Genomic DNA, 13,719 nt, shown 5'->3' on the forward strand with positions numbered 1-13,719 from the left:
AACATATATTTGAACCACAAATTTCTCCTAAACCAACAAAGCCCTCATAAACAATTAAGAAATGAATGGACATTTTAAGTCTTCCCCAGCAATTTGACCAGAAACAGACTCAACTTTGACAACTGTCAATATGATTTATCACCATCGTACATAAACCTCAACTGTTAATTTACCCATACAATGAAAATGATATTGGAAAAACAGATCCTATTGAGGAAATTTAAAATCCTCACTTCAAAACGAAAACTTTGTTTCTATTTTGAGAACACAAACGCTGTCTGGCGCGTTAGTCTGGCAATTTTTTTCCTAAAACCCAACTAATGTTAGTCTGGCAATTTTTTTCCTAAAACCCAACTAATGTAATGGCTCGTTGGTCTAGGGGTATGATTCTCGCTTTGGGTGCGAGAGGTCCCGGGTTCAAATCCTGGACGAGCCCAAGCAATTGCTGTTTTTATTTGAAACACGTAGCTTCCAACTGTGTTTAATATAGTCAGCAAAAATCATTTGTAGCAAAACCCTTCAAGTGCTCCACAGAGAAGATGTTGGCATGCCACCATCAATGTATATATTTCCTGGTGCTTCTGATATCACCTTTCAAAGCTAACATCTTATATTAATACAAGTTTAGCTTTTACTTAGAATTGTATGAGAGAAATCATAAAAAATGTGTTGTTTTCATTATCAACCATTTAAAATCAATGGTTTATCGTAAGTCATTAATGCAAGTCCTAACTGCTCAGATGACGCTTTTAAGACTGCAAAGTCTTTCTTAAGACTGCAAAATCTTTGTTAACAACAAACAAAGGGGAAAAAAATATATGTTTTGACATACGGAATTCTATTTTTATTCATACTTAGACATGTGCAAATATGTGTTGGAGAGGGTAGGTTTGAATCAAATTCCTTCCAGTACACGCCTGAATGTATCGATGAATAAAACTGTAAAGGTAAATTCAAGGCAGTCGTTACGTTCGGCTGTGGATTCAAGTTATGGAACCAGGCCAACCTCCCCAAACATTATTTTGCACAAGACTATTTATAATTAATTTCTCCTCTGCACATCTTTACTTTATTTTCAACATGGTGATCGCCCAACTAATGTAATGGCTCGTTGGTCTAGGGGTATGATTCTCACTTTGGGTGCGAGAGGTCCCGGGTTCAAATCCCGGACGAGCCCAAGCAATTGGTGTTTTTCTTTTGAAACACGTAGCTTCCAACTGTGTTTAATATAGTCAGCAAAAATCATTTGTAGCAAAACCCTTCAAGTGCTCCACAGAGAAGATGTTGGCATGCCACCATTAATATATATATATATATTTCCTGGTGCTTCTGATATCACCTTTCAAAGCTAACATCTTATATTAATACAAGTTTAGCTTTTACCTAGAATTGTATGAGAGAAATCATAAAAAATGTGTTGTTTTGGGGGGCGGGGCCTGACAGCCAAGATGGCTGGACGTGTTTGTAACAAGCTCCTGCCACACTAACCTAAACTACATGGAAAACTGAGGCAAACCTGGAGAAAACCGACCCTAGGCAGCCAGAGGATCACCCTAAACACCCTCGACTACTCCCTAAGCTTGAACAGGGGTGACCCGATGGCAACACACAGCGTTACAGCCTGCGGCCTACTACGGTCGACGACCTGGGTGTTAGGGGTGGCAGCCGTGCTCCCGACCCCGGGCTCCGGGCAGCCACAGGAATCTGCAAAGCCCTGTCCCCCCCCCTTGGACCGGCGGGGGATATCCCGGTCCCTACAGAGCGAGACCTCACCTCAGCAGGGTCAACAAGCTGGAGCAAAAACCCTGGAACCGCATGGCCTCCAAAGATGGTGGATGTCCAGCTCCCCTCACGACCACATACAAACTCAAGGAGTGATCGGGAGATCGAGCCCATCGCTGTGGCCTTTGAGAAATTCTGGCAAGCATTCTGGCTCCGCCTGAGACCACGGGCACACCGGCTACCCTCTCATGCGACACCAGTGCATCCGACGGCAAAGACAGCTGCGGCACTACCATACAGGCGCAAGGCCTGCACCACGCGGAAGCCAGCCCGACACCCTCAAGCCCGGAGAAGCCCCCGGCTACCCAGAGCCCGACCCCACCGACACTCAGGAACACCTCTCAGAGTTTCAAAGCCCAGCCCAGCCTCACAGCAAACGCGGGAGTCTCCCCAGCCACACTTCTCTCGAAGAATGGACCCAGCTGGAGACCGGGAGCGATCGGTGCCACAGCTCAGGAGGGGTCATCCACAATCCCATGCCTCGCACCCGCGACAGAAAATACCTATAGGGGCAACACAGAAGCCTCGTGACCAAGCTCATACGAGGCTCCGCGCTCAGACCGAGGACACCCCCGGGCAGGACGTCCTCAAGATAGACAGAAGGGGTAGCACCCGATTGCCTAACCCACGTCCTTGGAAGGTACTACCGACCACCAAGACCACCCGGGATATCGCCTGCAGCACTGAGAGCAGCTGGAGCGGAGGGACAGGCACAGGGGCTCCCGCGAAGGCCTGGGGCCGGAGGAGCGACCAAATCTGGACTAACAGGACACTATCATCTATCATGCAAGACAGCAAGGGTATAGGGTAGCGACAGGGCGCACCAACGCAGGAGGGACACGCTCAGATAAGCTCTCCCTTAGGCTATATTTTGTTTTGCCTATCATTCTATCTGCCTAACAGGTTTATTACTGTTACCAGAAGGAATGAACCTCCCCATACAATCTATGTCCCCTATGTTTTTTAATTGCTTACTGCTTATTCATGCCAGGACAGACCTCCTCACTAACTGACGGTGCTATATTGTCTCACACTAGTAAACTAATGCTTAACGACCTATTACTGTCCAGAGGGAAACCTATTACTTTAAATAAGCGGATAGAAATTGTTACTTTGCATAGCCTGCAATCCAACCACTACATAACCAAGCATGTATAGACTAGCTACAAAAGTACATCACATTTATGCATATCGGATAATACCTGTCAGTTTATAAGCAATGTCCTGTTATATGCATTTTTGATAACGTTAATTAACCTTGTTGCTGTTCCTACTACAAAAAAAAGTGAGAAAAAAAAAATGTGCAGTACATGCCACAGTCATGCCTCTTGAAATGTCTGTATTCACCTCTGTCTCCTGCCTCTTGAAATGTCTGTATTCACTGTGGTGGCATGGCAAACCTGTCTTACCATGCTGCCATATCTATAGTGTGTTGCTCATGTGCATAGGGGGCTATCAGGGGTGGTATATTCTTCTAGTATATACTACTGTATTCCTCATCAAAACATGTCTACAATTAGTACCTATTGTTTATCAGCAATATACTCATCTAGCTATCTCCATGACAAGCGTAATATTTTACCATAGTTAAAAACAAACGTGATCCTGAACTACTGTTTTCAAATAATATAAAAATGTGCCTGTATATCTAATGCCATAGCATGTTATGCCAATGTTTGCCTACTCTACCGGATGTCGCTGTTGTGGCACACACCGGCTGTATGTTCAATCAGTGCACAACCAAAATAAAGAATTTAAAAAAAAAAAAAAATGTGTTGTTTTCATTATCAACCATTTAAAATCAATGGTTTATCGTAAGTCATTAATGCAAGTCCTAACTGCTCAGATGACGCTTTTAAGACTGCAAAGTCTTTCTTAAGACTGCAAAATCTTTGTTAACAACAAACAAAGGGGAAAAAATATATGTTTTGACATACGGAATTCTATTTTTATTCATACTTAGACATGTGCAAATATGTGTTGGAGAGGGTAGGTTTGAATCAAATTCCTTCCAGTACACGCCTGAATGTATCGATGAATAAAACTGTAAAGGTAAATTCAAGGCAGTCGTTACGTTCGGCTGTGGATTCAAGTTATGGAACCAGGCCAACCTCCCCAAACATTATTTTGCACAAGACTATTTATAATTAATTTCTCCTCTGCACATCTTTACTTTATTTTCAACATGGTGATAGCATGCAGAATATGAGAAAGAAAGTTAAATCCTTCATGTGCTTTTCCAACATATATTTGAACCACAAATTTCTCCTAAACCAACAAAGCCCTCATAAACAATTAAGAAATGAATGGAAATTTTAAGTCTTCCCCAGCAATTTGACCAGAAACAGACTCAACTTTGACAACTGTCAATATGATTTATCACCATCGTACATAAACCTCAACTGTTAATTTACCCATACAATGAAAATGATATTGGAAAAACAGATCCTATTGAGGAAATTTAAAATCCTCACTTCAAAACGAAAACTTTGTTTCTATTTTGAGAACACAAACGCTGTCTGGCGCGTTAGTCTGGCAATTTTTTTCCTAAAACCCAACTAATGTAATGGCTCGTTGGTCTAGGGGTATGATTCTCGCTTTGGGTGCGAGAGGTCCCGGGTTTAAATCCCGGACAAGCCCAAGCAATTGGTGTTTTTCTTTTGAAACACGTAGCTTCCAACTGTGTTTAATATAGTCAGCAAAAATCATTTGTAGCAAAACCCTTCAAGTGCTCCACAGAGAAGATGTTGGCATGCCACCATCAATATATATATTTCCTGGTGCTTCTGATATCACCTTTCAAAGCTAACATCTTATATTAATACAAGTTTAGCTTTTACTTAGAATTGTATGAGAGAAATCATAAAAAATGTGTTGTTTTCATTATCAACCATTTAAAATCAATGGTTTATCGTAAGTCATTAATGCAAGTCCTAACTGCTCAGATGACGCTTTTAAGACTGCAAAGTCTTTCTTAAGACTTCAAAATCTTTGTTAACAACAAACAAAGGGGAAAAAATATATGTTTTGACATACGGAATTCTATTTTTATTCATACTTAGACATGTGCAAATATGTGTTGGAGAGGGTAGGTTTGAATCAAATTCCTTCCAGTACACGCCTGAATGTATCGATGAATAAAACTGTAAAGGTAAATTCAAGGCAGTCGTTACGTTCGGCTGTGGATTCAAGTTATGGAACCAGGCCAACCTCCCCAAACATTATTTTGCACAAGACTATTTATAATCAATTTCTCCTCTGCACATCTTTACTTTATTTTCAACATGGTGATAGCATGCAGAATATGAGAAAGAAAGTTGAATCCTTCATGTGCTTTTCCAACATATATTTGAACCACAAATTTCTCCTAAACCAACAAAGCCCTCATAAACAATTAAGACATGAATGGAAATTTTAAGTCTTCCCCAGCAATTTGACCAGAAACAGACTCAACTTTGACAACTGTCAATATGATTTATCACCATCGTACATAAACCTCAACTGTTAATTTACCCATACAATGAAAATGATATTGGAAAAACAGATCCTATTGAGGAAATTTAAAATCCTCACTTCAAAACGAAAACTTTGTTTCTATTTTGAGAACACAAACGCTGTCTGGCGCGTTAGTCTGGCAATTTTTTTCCTAAAACCCAACTAATGTAATGGCTCGTTGGTCTAGGGGTATGATTCTCGCTTTGGGTGCGAGAGGTCCCGGGTTTAAATCCCGGACAAGCCCAAGCAATTGGTGTTTTTCTTTTGAAACACGTAGCTTCCAACTGTGTTTAATATAGTCAGCAAAAATCATTTGTAGCAAAACCCTTCAAGTGCTCCACAGAGAAGATGTTGGCATGCCACCATCAATATATATATTTCCTGGTGCTTCTGATATCACCTTTCAAAGCTAACATCTTATATTAATACAAGTTTAGCTTTTACTTAGAATTGTATGAGAGAAATCATAAAAAATGTGTTGTTTTCATTATCAACCATTTAAAATCAATGGTTTATCGTAAGTCATTAATGCAAGTCCTAACTGCTCAGATGACGCTTTTAAGACTGCAAAGTCTTTCTTAAGACTGCAAAATCTTTGTTAACAACAAACAAAGGGGAAAAAAATATATGTTTTGACATACGGAATTCTATTTTTATTCATACTTAGACATGTGCAAATATGTGTTGGAGAGGGTAGGTTTGAATCAAATTCCTTCCAGTACACGCCTGAATGTATCGATGAATAAAACTGTGAAGGTAAATTCAAGGCAGTCGTTACGTTCGGCTGTGGATTCAAGTTATGGAACCAGGCCAACCTCCCCAAACATTATTTTGCACAAGACTATTTATAATTAATTTCTCCTCTGCACATCTTAACTTTATTTTCAACATGGTGATAGCATGCAGAATATGAGAAAGAAAGTTGAATCCTTCATGTGCTTTTCCAACATATAGTTGAACCACAAATTTCTCCTAAACCAACAAAGCCCTCATAAACAATTAAGAAATGAATGGAAATTTTAAGTCTTCCCCAGCAATTTGACCAGAAACAGACTCAACTTTGACAACTGTCAATATGATTTATCACCATCGTACATAAACCTCAACTGTTAATTTACCCATACAATGAAAATGATATTGGAAAAACAGATCCTATTGAGGAAATTTAAAATCCTCACTTCAAAACGAAAACTTTGTTTCTATTTTGAGAACGCAAACGCTGTCTGGCGCGTTAGTCTGGCAATTTTTTTCCTAAAACCCAACTAATGTAATGGCTCGTTGGTCTAGGGGTATGATTCTCGCTTTGGGTGCGAGAGGTCCCGGGTTCAAATCCCGGACGAGCCCAAGCAATTGGTGTTTTTCTTTTGAAACACGTAGCTTCCAACTGTGTTTAATATAGTCAGCAAAAATCATTTGTAGCAAAACCCTTCAAGTGCTCCACAGAGAAGATGTTGGCATGCCACCATCAATATATATATTTCCTGGTGCTTCTGATATCACCTTTCAAAGCTAACATCTTATATTAATACAAGTTTAGCTTTTACTTAGAATTGTAGGAGAGAAATCATAAAAAATGTGTTGTTTTCATTATCAACCATTTAAAATCAATGGTTTATCGTAAGTCATTAATGCAAGTCCTAACTGCTCAGATGACGCTTTTAAGACTGCAAAGTCTTTCTTAAGACTTCAAAATCTTTGTTAACAACAAACAAAGGGGAAAAAATATATGTTTTGACATACGGAATTCTATTTTTATTCATACTTAGACATGTGCAAATATGTGTTGGAGAGGGTAGGTTTGAATCAAATTCCTTCCAGTACACGCCTGAATGTATCGATGAATAAAACTGTAAAGGTAAATTCAAGGCAGTCGTTACGTTCGGCTGTGGATTCAAGTTATGGAACCAGGCCAACCTCCCCAAACATTATTTTGCACAAGACTATTTATAATTAATTTCTCCTCTGCACATCTTTACTTTATTTTCAACATGGTGATAGCATGCAGAATATGAGAAAGAAAGTTGAATCCTTCATGTGCTTTTCCAACATATATTTGAACCACAAATTTCTCCTAAACCAACAAAGCCCTCATAAACAATTAAGAAATGAATGGAAATTTTAAGTCTTCCCCAGCAATTTGACCAGAAACAGACTCAACTTTGACAACTGTCAATATGATTTATCACCATCGTACATAAACCTCAACTGTTAATTTACCCATACAATGAAAATGATATTGGAAAAACAGATCCTATTGAGGAAATTTAAAATCCTCACTTCAAAACGAAAACTTTGTTTCTATTTTGAGAACACAAACGCTGTCTGGCGCGTTAGTCTGGCAATTTTTTTCCTAAAACCCCACTAATGTAATGGCTCGTTGGTCTAGGGGTATGATTCTCGCTTTGGGTGCGAGAGGTCCCGGGTTCAAATCCCGGACGAGCCCAAGCAATTGGTGTTTTTCTTTTGAAACACGTAGCTTCCAACTGTGTTTAATATAGTCAGCAAAAATCATTTGTAGCAAAACCCTTCAAGTGCTCCACAGAGAAGATGTTGGCATGCCACCATCAATATATATATTTCCTGGTGCTTCTGATATCACCTTTCAAAGCTAACATCTTATATTAATACAAGTTTAGCTTTTACTTAGAATTGTATGAGAGAAATCATAAAAAATGTGTTGTTTTCATTATCAACCATTTAAAATCAATGGTTTATCGTAAGTCATTAATGCAAGTCCTAACTGCTCAGATGACGCTTTTAAGACTGCAAAGTCTTTCTTAAGACTGCAAAATCTTTGTTAACAACAAACAAAGGGGAAAAAAATATATGTTTTGACATACGGAATTCTATTTTTATTCATACTTAGACATGTGCAAATATGTGTTGGAGAGGGTAGGTTTGAATCAAATTCCTTCCAGTACACGCCTGAATGTATCGATGAATAAAACTGTGAAGGTAAATTCAAGGCAGTCGTTACGTTCGGCTGTGGATTCAAGTTATGGAACCAGGCCAACCTCCCCAAACATTATTTTGCACAAGACTATTTAGAATTAATTTCTCCTCTGCACATCTTTACTTTATTTTCAACATGGTGATAGCATGCAGAATATGAGAAAGAAAGTTAAATCCTTCATGTGCTTTTCCAACATATATTTGAACCACAAATTTCTCCTAAACCAACAAAGCCCTCATAAACAATTAAGAAATGAATGGAAATTTTAAGTCTTCCCCAGCAATTTTACCAGAAACAGACTCAACTTTGACAACTGTCAATATGATTTATCACCATCGTACATAAACCTCAACTGTTAATTTACCCATACAATGAAAATGATATTGGAAAAACAGATCCTATTGAGGAAATTTAAAATCCTCACTTCAAAACGAAAACTTTGTTTCTATTTTGAGAACACAAACGCTGTCTGGCGCGTTAGTCTGGCAATTTTTTTCCTATAACCCAACTAATGTAATGGCTCGTTGGTCTAGGGGTATGATTCTCGCTTTGGGTGCGAGAGGTCCCGGGTTCAAATCCCGGACGAGCCCAAGCAATTGGTGTTTTTATTTTGAAACACGTAGCTTCCAACTGTGTTTAATATAGTCAGCAAAAATAATTTGTAGCAAAACCCTTCAAGTGCTCCACAGAGAAGATGTTGGCATGCCACCATCAATATATATATTTCCTGGTGCTTCTGATATCACCTTTCAAAGCTAACATCTTATATTAACCCCTTCAGGACGGAGTCAATAGTGCACGTTCTGATCAAAACAAAACGTAAACAAAAACTGGAATATGCGCTATATGTCTGTTCACCCGTAGTTCCCCTCTTTCAAAGCACCCACACTTATTATATATCATTTTGTTCAGGAGAAACAGGGCTTTAATCTATCATTAACTATTCATATATGGAACATCATTTATTATGAATAAAAGTAAAAAAAATGTGAGAAAATAAGATTTTTTTTTAAATTTGCATTTCCGTCTGACATTTTAACTGTGAATGTCATAATACTGTTAGGTTTTACTGCAAAGACTTTTACTGTTAAGACTGCAAAGTCTTTCTTAAGACTGCAAAATCTTTGTTAACAACAAACAAAGGGGAAAAAAATATATGTTTTGACATACGGAATTCTATTTTTATTCATACTTAGACATGTGCAAATATGTGTTGGAGAGGGTAGGTTTGAATCAAATTCCTTCCAGTACACGCCTGAATGTATCGATGAATAAAACTGTGAAGGTAAATTCAAGGCAGTCGTTACGTTCGGCTGTGGATTCAAGTTATGGAACCAGGCCAACCTCCCCAAACATTATTTTGCACAAAACTATTTAGAATTAATTTCTCCTCTGCACATCTTTACTTTATTTTCAACATGGTGATAGCATGCAGAATATGAGAAAGAAAGTTAAATCCTTCATGTGCTTTTCCAACATATATTTGAACCACAAATTTCTCCTAAACCAACAAAGCCCTCATAAACAATTAAGAAATGAATGGAAATTTTAAGTCTTCCCCAGCAATTTGACCAGAAACAGACTCAACTTTGACAACTGTCAATATGATTTATCACCATCGTACATAAACCTCAACTGTTAATTTACCCATACAATGAAAATGATATTGGAAAAACAGATCCTATTGAGGAAATTTAAAATCCTCACTTCAAAACGAAAACTTTGTTTCTATTTTGAGAACACAAACGCTGTCTGGCGCGTTAGTCTGGCAATTTTTTTCCTAAAACCCCACTAATGTAATGGCTCGTTGGTCTAGGGGTATGATTCTCGCTTTGGGTGCGAGAGGTCCCGGGTTCAAATCCCGGACGAGCCCAAGCAATTGGTGTTTTTCTTTTGAAACACGTAGCTTCCAACTGTGTTTAATATAGTCAGCAAAAATCATTTGTAGCAAAACCCTTCAAGTGCTCCACAGAGAAGATGTTGGCATGCCACCATCAATATATATATTTCCTGGTGTTTCTGATATCACCTTTCAAAGCTAACATCTTATATTAATACAAGTTTAGCTTTTACTTAGAATTGTATGAGAGAAATCATAAAAAATGTGTTGTTTTCATTATCAACCATTTAAAATCAATGGTTTATCGTAAGTCATTAATGCAAGTCCTAACTGCTCAGATGACGCTTTTAAGACTGCAAAGTCTTTCTTAAGACTGCAAAATCTTTGTTAACAACAAACAAAGGGGAAAAAAATATATGTTTTGACATACGGAATTCTATTTTTATTCATACTTAGACATGTGCAAATATGTGTTGGAGAGGGTAGGTTTGAATCAAATTCCTTCCAGTACACGCCTGAATGTATCGATGAATAAAACTGTGAAGGTAAATTCAAGGCAGTCGTTACGTTCGGCTGTGGATTCAAGTCATGGAACCAGGCCAAACTCCCCAAACATTATTTTGCACAAGACTATTTATAATTAATTTCTCCTCTGCACATCTTTACTTTATTTTCAACATGGTGATAGCATGCAGAATATGAGAAAGAAAGTTGAATCCTTCATGTGCTTTTCCAACATATATTTGAACCACAAATTTCTCCTAAACCAACAAAGCCCTCATAAACAATTAAGAAATGAATGGAAATTTTAAGTCTTCCCCAGCAATTTGACCAGAAACAGACTCAACTTTGACAACTGTCAATATGATTTATCACCATCGTACATAAACCTCAACTGTTAATTTACCCATACAATGAAAATGATATTGGAAAAACAGATCCTATTGAGGAAATTTAAAATCCTCACTTCAAAACGAAAACTTTGTTTCTATTTTGAGAACACAAACGCTGTCTGGCGCATTAGTCTGGCAATTTTTTTCCTAAAACCCAACTAATGTAATGGCTCGTTGGTCTAGGGGTATGATTCTCGCCTTGGGTGCGAGAGGTCCCGGGTTTAAATCCCGGACGAGCCCAAGCAATTGTTGTTTTTCTTTTGAAACACGTAGCTTCCAACTGTGTTTAATATAGTCAGCAAAAATCATTTGTAGCAAAACCCTTCAAGTGCTCCACAGAGAAGATGTTGGCATGCCACCATCAATATATATATTTCCTGGTGCTTCTGATATCACCTTTCAAAGCTAACATCTTATATTAATACAAGTTTAGCTTTTACTTAGAATTGTATGAGAGAAATCATAAAAAATGTGTTGTTTTCATTATCAACCATTTAAAATCAATGGTTTATCGTAAGTCATTAATGCAAGTCCTAACTGCTCAGATGACGCTTTTAAGACTGCAAAGTCTTTCTTAAGACTGCAAAATCTTTGTTAACAACAAACAAAGGGGAAAAAAATATATGTTTTGACATACGGAATTCTATTTTTATTCATACTTAGACATGTGCAAATATGTGTTGGAGAGGGTAGGTTTGAATCAAATTCCTTCCAGTACACGCCTGAATGTATCGATGAATAAAACTGTAAAGGTAAATTCAAGGCAGTCGTTACGTTCGGCTGTGGATTCAAGTTATGGAACCAGGCCAACCTCCCCAAACATTATTTTGCACAAGACTATTTATAATTAATTTCTCCTCTGCACATCTTTACTTTATTTTCAACATGGTGATAGCATGCAGAATATGAGAAAGAAAGTTGAATCCTTCATGTGCTTTTCCAACATATATTTGAACCACAAATTTCTCCTAAACCAACAAAGCCCTCATAAACAATTAAGAAATGAATGGAAATTTTAAGTCTTCCCCAGCAATTTGACCAGAAACAGACTCAACTTTGACAACTGTCAATATAATTTATCACCATCGTACATAAACCTCAACTGTTAATTTACCCATACAATGAAAATGATATTGGAAAAACAGATCCTATTGAGGAAATTTAAAATCCTCACTTCAAAACGAAAACTTTGTTTCTATTTTGAGAACACAAACGCTGTCTGGCGCGTTAGTCTGGCAATTTTTTTCCTAAAACCCAACTAATGTAATGGCTCGTTGGTCTAGGGGTATGATTCTCGCTTTGGGTGCGAGAGGTCCCGGGTTTAAATCCCGGACAAGCCCAAGCAATTGTTGTTTTTCTTTTGAAACACGTAGCTTCCAACTGTGTTTAATATAGTCAGCAAAAATCATTTGTAGCAAAACCCTTCAAGTGCTCCACAGAGAAGATGTTGGCATGCCACCATCAATATATATATTTCCTGGTGCTTCTGATATCACCTTTCAAAGCTAACATCTTATATTAATACAAGTTTAGCTTTTACTTAGAATTGTATGAGAGAAATCATAAAAAATGTGTTGTTTTCATTATCAACCATTTAAAATCAATGGTTTATCGTAAGTCATTAATGCAAGTCCTAACTGCTCAGATGACGCTTTTAAGACTGCAAAGTCTTTCTTAAGACTTCAAAATCTTTGTTAACAACAAACAAAGGGGAAAATAATATATGTTTTGACATACGGAATTCTATTTTTATTCATACTTAGACATGTGCAAATATGTGTTGGAGAGGGTAGGTTTGAATCAAATTCCTTCCAGTACACGCCTGAATGTATCGATGAATAAAACTGTAAAGGTAAATTCAAGGCAGTCGTTACGTTCGGCTGTGGATTCAAGTTATGGAACCAGGCCAACCTCCCCAAACATTATTTTGCACAAGACTATTTATAATTAATTTCTCCTCTGCACATCTTTACTTTATTTTCAACATGGTGATAGCATGCAGAATATGAGAAAGAAAGTTAAATCCTTCATGTGCTTTTCCAACATATATTTGAACCACAAATTTCTCCTAAACCAACAAAGCCCTCATAAACAATTAAGAAATGAATGGACATTTTAAGTCTTCCCCAGCAATTTGACCAGAAACAGACTCAACTTTGACAACTGTCAATATGATTTATCACCATCGTACATAAACCTCAACTGTTAATTTACCCATACAATGAAAATGATATTGGAAAAACAGATCCTATTGAGGAAATTTAAAATCCTCACTTCAAAACGAAAACTTTGTTTCTATTTTGAGAACACAAACGCTGTCTGGCGCGTTAGTCTGGCAATTTTTTTCCTAAAACCCAACTAATGTAATGGCTCGTTGGTCTAGCGGTATGATTCTCGCTTTGGGTGCGAGAGGTCCCGGGTTTAAATCCCGGACAAGCCCAAGCAATTGGTGTTTTTCTTTTGAAACACGTAGCTTCCAACTGTGTTTAATATAGTCAGCAAAAATCATTTGTAGCAAAACCCTTCAAGTGCTCCACAGAGAAGATGTTGGCATGCCACCATCAATATATATATTTCCTTGTGCTTCTGATATCACCTTTCAAAGCTAACATCTTATATTAATACAAGTTTAGCTTTTACTTAGAATTGTATGAGAGAAATCATAAAAAATGTGTTGTTTTCATTATCAACCATTTAAAATCAATGGTTTATCGTAAGTCATTAATGCAAGTCCTAACTGCTCAGATGACGCTTTT

At 37.7% G+C, this 13,719-nt stretch overlaps 4 non-coding genes across 4 annotated transcripts; all 4 read left to right on the forward strand.

Annotated features, from left to right (window-relative positions):
- Positions 1 to 6,549: 6,549 nt before the first annotated feature.
- On the forward strand, positions 6,550 to 6,621 carry TRNAP-UGG (transfer RNA proline (anticodon UGG)). The gene has a single exon. It is a non-coding gene; the product is annotated as a tRNA-Pro (tRNA).
- Positions 6,622 to 7,648: 1,027 nt separating this feature from the next.
- On the forward strand, positions 7,649 to 7,720 carry TRNAP-UGG (transfer RNA proline (anticodon UGG)). Its single transcript has one exon. It is a non-coding gene; the product is annotated as a tRNA-Pro (tRNA).
- A 1,028-nt stretch (positions 7,721 to 8,748) lies between these two features.
- On the forward strand, positions 8,749 to 8,820 carry TRNAP-UGG (transfer RNA proline (anticodon UGG)). Its single transcript has one exon. It is a non-coding gene; the product is annotated as a tRNA-Pro (tRNA).
- Positions 8,821 to 10,031: 1,211 nt separating this feature from the next.
- TRNAP-UGG (transfer RNA proline (anticodon UGG)) lies at positions 10,032 to 10,103 on the forward strand. Its single transcript has one exon. It is a non-coding gene; the product is annotated as a tRNA-Pro (tRNA).
- Positions 10,104 to 13,719: the final 3,616 nt, after the last annotated feature.

The sequence above is a fragment of the Pelobates fuscus genome, chromosome 6 (assembly GCF_036172605.1).
Source record: "Pelobates fuscus isolate aPelFus1 chromosome 6, aPelFus1.pri, whole genome shotgun sequence".
Lineage (NCBI taxonomy): Eukaryota > Metazoa > Chordata > Amphibia > Anura > Pelobatidae > Pelobates > Pelobates fuscus.